Source organism: Peromyscus maniculatus, chromosome 14, assembly GCF_049852395.1.
Source record: "Peromyscus maniculatus bairdii isolate BWxNUB_F1_BW_parent chromosome 14, HU_Pman_BW_mat_3.1, whole genome shotgun sequence".
Classification (NCBI taxonomy): Eukaryota; Metazoa; Chordata; class Mammalia; order Rodentia; family Cricetidae; genus Peromyscus; species Peromyscus maniculatus.
The window spans coordinates 90358566-90365506 of record NC_134865.1 but is presented as its reverse complement, the minus strand read 5'-3'; the positions used below and the strand labels follow the sequence as shown (position 1 = coordinate 90365506).

Sequence of the window (6941 nt, the reverse complement as noted above, 5' to 3'; positions counted from 1 at the left end):
TGAGTTTGACATGCTCCTGTATCTGCAATGTTTGGAAAAATGCCTGGAGCACAGAGGAAATAATGTTCAAATGGTTAAAAAAAAAAAAAAGCCAAGATACCAGATGAAGCATCCAAGGCAGTATACCACTGCTTCTCCAATTCCAGACAGAAGACACCCCTTTTGGGGACAGGTTATCAGGCCCCTGAGACTTACTTCTCTATCCTTAGGAAACCAGAAGAAGAAGGTCTCATCCTGTGCAATTCTCAACACTGCAAACCTTAACTACCTCAAGCACCCAGTTACAGCCTGAATTCCAGTCACTGTCTCCCCTCTGTGTGCCCAGCACCTAACACTGCCAAACAACCACCTGAGCCATTCAGCCAGATCAGGAGAGTTCTCGTCCCAGGGTCCTTGTGCTCCAATCACAGATGACCCAGGTAAAGCTGGAGCTGGAGGGCTGGGTTTACCGCCCCTCACTAGAGTAGAATGTATACCTGGGAAAGGGTGGGGCAGCTTGAACGAGGGCTTTAGGCAGGACTACCACAGGATTTGTGCAGGTGACTTGGGAAGGCCCCAGGAAGCAGGGTTTTCATCTGGACTAGATATTGTTTGGTAGTGGGGGTTATTTATGTTTGTGTGTCTGTCGGGTGTGTGTGGGGTTCCTGTGGAGGCCAGAAGAGGGCTTGGGATTCCCTGGAGCTGGAGTTGGGCCATTGTGAACTACCTGATATGGGTTCTGAGAACCAAACTCCAGTCCTCTGGAAGAGCAGCAAGCTGCCTTAACCACCAGGCCAATTCTCCAGCCAAATCAAAGCTTATTAAAATGCAGGCCATGGGCCCTATGAGGTCACATAACTGAATGTGGGAGTTGCAAAAAATTTAGCAACAAAAAATGTTTCTGAATGTGCAATGTCCAAAAATTAAGTTAAATTCAACATGATAAATTCTGTTTGTTTCCAGAAGTGTGCACCGTGCTGTACTGCATGACTTCACTGTTGCCTTGGTTCTGAACATGTAACGCACACACTTTGCATGGTGCACACACTGTTGTCATGCCACCCAGCACCACAGGTGCTGCTGCAACACCTGAGAGTCCAGACTACTGAATGTTACGAATTGTGGCGTTCTTACTATACACCTTAAGGCTTCTGCACTACAGAGACATGAGGATTGGATGACAGAAAAGAACATTTTAAGAGCTTCTTCCACCTCATTTCTCAGCACATACCACATTAGTGTACCTTTGGGTTGTACTGTGTTAGACAAATACACCATTTCATTAGTGTGTAAGTTTTCTTTTGTCTTTAATAGATAATAAAGTTATATGCATACAAAATAGTTATTTTAAAATAAATTTCTTCACGATTTATCATCAGTGAATGTTTGATTTGACCGATTTGCATGTCTGTCCATCCAGGATTATGAGCAAAGGCAAGAGTGTATCCGGGAAGAAGCAGTCTTCATTTCTGTTAGTTGAGAGAGGAGACATTTGGTATTTGTGGTTTGCAAGTGACCTTGTTTTCCTCTGGGTTTAGATAAGATTCTGAAGTCTGTTTGCTTGGTGTCGCTAGTTCACTACAAAGAGTGGCCTTATCTGATGGGAGATTCTGGGAGGCCTGAAAACAACTCGGGACTTCACTGTGAAAGTGGGGCTGGCTGCTGACCACACTGAGAGCTGGCTGCCAGACCCAGCCAGCTCCCACACCAGCCCCTCAGATAATCACCCTCTGCCCAACCCACAACATAGCAAGGCGCCCCCCCCCCCTTGAATTCTACCCAAGCCATCTGACCTTACCCAGCACCTTGAAGTCCTTTTCCTCCAAAAGGAGCTTGGGGTTGTAGTAGGAGTCTGAGGCTTCCTGAGTACTTCTTGGCATAGTATGAGAAGGTTATAGTGTCCCATTGGTTAGTCAGGCAGCTGGGCAGCATGGGCACGAGAAGCTTGAGACAGGAAATATTTGAGAGAGAGGATTTGTCAAATTGTGTCACAGATGACTAACATCAACCACACAGGAGCCCAGGTATTAGTGGTGATCAAAACCAAGATTCTGGGAATTCACCCACTTGGTAAAGTCCTGCCTAGACCAGAAGAACACACATCAAGCTCTGGATTCAATCCCCAGGCCCACACAAACTGGGCCCAGTGGCCTGTGCCTATACTTCCAGCACAGGAGAATCAGGAGCCCAGAGTCATCTTAGATTACATAGAGAGTTCAAAATGAGCCTGGGCTATGCGAAGGCCCACCTCAAGAATAAATAAGTAAATATCCTTTAAAAAAAAAAAAACAACATGAAACTTACCTAACCCACAGGAAGCTGGACTTCTAAAGAAAGAAATGAAGATGCAGGGCTCTTGGAAGGTAAATTCTATTTTTAATTTTATTATATACATACATACATACATACATACACACACACACACACACACACACACACACACACACACACACACATATATATATATATATATATATATATATATATATATATATATATTTGTTTTGTCTGAGTGTATGTCTGTGCACTATATTCATGTATTCATGCCTGGTGCCTGCAAAAGCCAGAAGGAGGCACTGGATCCTGAAACTGAAGTTACAGATAGTTGTGAGCCATGATGTCAGTGCTAGGAATCACCCCTGGAAGAGCAGCCAGTGCTCTTTATCAAGTCATCTCTCCAACTCCCTGGTTCTGTTTTAACTTAAATTTCAGAGTATTTCTTCTAAGGGTGTTTGGGGGAGATGATCATCTCTGTTGGAAAGGGACCAGCACTAGTATCCAACAACACAGCATCAGCAGGACTGACAGAACATGCAGGCCAAGAGAGAGGTATAGAATGAGGAAGTGGTACCTGGAAGGGAAGAGAACAAATGGAGACTTGTGCCAGACTCAGAGTTTCAAAATAAGCTAGTGCATTCACTCTTTTAAAAAAATAGAAAGCCCGAGGAAGTGAAAAACAGAGTGTAGTAAACAGCAGCCATCTTCATGCTTCCATTTGTCTAAAAATACTGATGGAAAAACCGCAAGCTGAAAGCTCTAACTATATCAAAGTGGAAGAAAACACCGAACTCCAGGGCCTGGTCTTTCTTACTGCATAGTGGGAGGGTGTCACACAGGCCACGAAACCGAAGCGGTGGATCACGAACAGGGATGTGGGAAGGAGATTTTCACCCGAGATGAAGGCCTCAAGCAGAGGAGAGCTTGAGTGATGGTCTCCCCGAGCAGATTTGTCCAGGTAACAGGCAAATTCCAGCTGGCTGTAGACCAAGGAGAGAAGGGCAGCTTGGTGCCGTCCAGACACTGGATGCTGAATGCATGTTCAGGAAAGCCGCACACTAAGGACCCAAGGAAGGAGCCATATGTGCAACTGATTAGCTCTAGAAACTCAGTGATATTAGACAGGACAACAAGTTGATTTGGATTAAATAAAGACCATGTGGTGATATTTTCCTGAGAGAATAAAGCAGCAATGTCAGTGTTACATGAACTTACAGGGTCCTTTTCTCTCCCCCTCCCTCAGAGTGGATGTCATATAGCTAACTAATGCAGTGGGTATTTGAATGCTAGGAGCTTGAGACTAGCTGGCAACAGGGTGGCCTTTTGTCACCCTTAGGCCTCTCTTATCCAAAGAAACCCCCTTTTATGAACCAGGGTCTTGTTCTGATTGACAGCAGCAGCACGTAACCATCTCTTATGGCCGAGGCATCTAATATAAAACGGCTCTGTATACACATGTACAAACAGGATTTACAACAAGGCTCCGATAAAAGGTAAATTGTGTCTTGAGTTTTGAGAACTGAAGTATCTGCTTCCCTGCCAGAGCCACGCAGAGCTCATGAATGATGCAGGCCCTGGCTTTCAGAGGTGCTATTTCTTCGCAATGCTGCTTCTTGAGGGAACAAATATGAAAAATAAAGCATGTCATTTTACATGATGCAGAGTCTTTTTATTGTCACCTTCCTGGCTTTAAAAGTGAATGGGGCAAATCATCAAAAGACATATTGTAGGTGCAAGCTGTGCCTTGGACTCATATTCTAATGCTGTGCACAACTCAGAGAGTCTCTTCGGAGTCTCTTATTTCTCCGATTTCTTATCCCTGACCAAGTGACCTGGTAATAATGCAATAAACCATGAAAAGGATGATTTACTTGCCTTTGGGCTCTTGGAGATGATAATTTCCTTCCACTGACTCCACAGTGCAATCTTCAGACAGCCCCAGGGAAGGAATGGGACTGGATCTATCACATAGGGCTGTAAAGACAGTTTAGCAGATTGTTCAGAGATCACAGTGATGGGGATTGTCTTAGTTACTTTTCTTCTGCTGTGACAAAGCATCACAACCAAGGAAACCTGTATACATATACATATATATATTAGAATATATATAATATTTAATTAGGCTTACAGTTTCAGAGAGTTAGAGTCCAGGGAGCAAGGACATTGTACCAGGAATAGTTGAGAGCTCACTAAAGTCAGAGAGAGAACATGGGGAATGATGTGTCTTTTGAAACCTCAAGCATCAAGCCTGCTCTCAGTGACATACTTTCTCTAACAAAGCTATACTTTCTAAATCCTTCCCCAACTGTTCCACCAACCAGGCACCAAGTGTTCAAATATATGAGCCCATGGGGACTATTTTTATTCAAACTGCCATACATATAAATCACAGAGTTTGCCCATATGTAAACTACTAAAAACAACAGAACAAAAAACAAAAACCAATGAAAACACAATGAGATGACTCTGCACTCCCTGGGATGGTTAATATAGACAATAAAAAGTGCTGGCAATAATGTGGAAACATTGGAACCCTGGTACATTGCTGCTGAAAAGACAGAATGATGTAGCCCTTGTGAAAAACAAGCCTCAATTTCCTCTAGGAGGTACAGACCTGGATACCACACATCCCAGCAATTCCACCCCGTCCATGACCGGAGGGCACAGAGAATGTGGATTCCACAACACTCTCCAAGGTTCACAGAAACATCATGGTGCCCATCAGTTGGTGAATGGGTCAATAAAATGTATATCCAGCACAGCGGAATAATAGTTGACCACAGAAAAGAATGAAGTAGGATGAAGATATGGATTAGGGGTTAAGGGCACTTTCTGCTTTTGCAGAGGATCCAGGTTTGGCTCTCAGGATGCAGTTGGTGATTCACAACCACCCACAACTCCAGTTCCAGCTAATCTGATGCCCTGTTCTGGTGTCTGCAAGTGTCAGGTAGGCACACAGTGCACAAACACACATACCCATAAAGTAAAGTGAAATAAAATAAAACAATCACATACACAGATGAAAACTTAAAATATGTTAGGTAATGAAAGGACAGATATCACATGATTCTGTGCACAGGAAATGTCCAGAATAGGTAAATCCACAGAAACAAACCAACAGATTCATGTTGTGTAGGACCAGAAAGTTCTGGATAAATGAAAAGTGACTGGTAATGGTCATGGGATGTATTCTTCCAGGATCATAAAGATAATCTGGCACTAGGTTGTGGTGAAGTGGACAGCATCATTATACTTTTAAAAATCATTGAACTGTACTTTGAAAGGATGAACTTATGGCTTTGTGAGTTTTAGTTCAGGGAATTCATTTAAAATCAAAGATTTTAAATATTATTAAATATCATGTGATATAAAGGAATATTGACAGTTTTTGCTATGACAGTCCTGTTGTAGTATGTTCTTTAAATAGAGTTTATTGAGATGATCCTAAATGTAAATTTTCTAATACTGGTACTAAGTCCACATTGCCAAAGGGACACCTCATTGAGGGCTCTTATGTAGCTAGAGTTTTCCTGCCTTGCCCACAGTCAGGACAAATCTTTGTCACCTGCCAGTCCCACAGCCGCTCAGACCAAACCAAGTAAACACAGAGACTTATATTGCTTACAAACTGTATGGCTGTGGCAGGCTTCTTGCTAATTGTTCTTGTAGCTTAAATTAATCCATTTCCATAAATCTATACCTTGCCATGTGGCTGGTGGCTTACCAGTGTCTTCACATGCTGCTGGTCATGGCAGCGGCTGGCAGTGTCTCTCCGCCTCAGCCTTCCGCTTCCCAGAATTCTCCTCTCTCCTTGTCCCACCTACTTCCTGCCTGGTCACTGGCCAATCAGTGTTTTATTTATTGACCAATCAGAGCAATTTGACATACAGACCATTCCACAGCACTTCCCCTTTTCTTTTTTTTAAAAAGGAAGGTTTTAACTTTTACACATCTCCAAAGCCAGCTTGGTATATTTGGGAATTTGGGTGTAGCTTCTCTTACTACTTCCTGCTGGAGGGGGCACTGTATCTTATGGGGACACAAAGAAAATTTTAGGATCATGGAGTAGTCCGTGAGGCTGCATCATCTGAGCCAGTTGCCTTGAAACGGTTCTGGATGTTGGATCCTCTGGGCCATGGTGTCATCGGAGACCTTTCAGGGGGTCTTGGCTGGTGAAACCTGATGTATCTTAATCTGGAACAAATCCATAGCCTCTGGCTTTCTGTAGAAACAAAAGCAGAGCCTCCTTTCCAAAGCAACATATCCTTACATCCAAATTTTGAAGTTAAGGTACCTTTAAAATACACATTTTGGCATAACTCAACAGCTTTTGCAATCAAATGTTTTTCTTCAGTTACAAATATCAAAGAGAACATAATCCAGATTCTCTGTGTGGTAGCCATCTTTATGTGGCTTATGTTTTATATTACCTTGAGCCTATTGCTTTAAACTGCAGTCTTTTAAGCCTGAAACGGTTCTGTGGCTGCTGGCTCTGCCCACTTCAGCTTCCCAACATGGCAGTGGTACATTTTCCGCCAGCTCTGGGAGCCATCGTGGGTCTATGCTTTTATCCAAGCAGCATGTAGCCCAGAAACCTCTGTTTTTGTTTTGTACTAGCAAAGGCTGAATCTACCACGCAGCTTAATGTGCCACTTGCAGAGGCCTCATTCCCGCCATACTGTAGA

General features: G+C 43.3%; 1 long non-coding RNA gene across 1 annotated transcript; it reads right to left on the bottom strand.

The window, feature by feature from the left end:
* Positions 1–1312: 1312 nt before the first annotated feature.
* Positions 1313–5079, bottom strand: LOC121822259 (uncharacterized). Its single transcript, XR_006063267.2, has 3 exons — positions 3071–5079; positions 1778–1923; positions 1313–1448 (listed from the first exon to the last, which is right to left on the bottom strand). It is a non-coding gene; the product is annotated as an uncharacterized LOC121822259 (long non-coding RNA).
* Positions 5080–6941: the final 1862 nt, after the last annotated feature.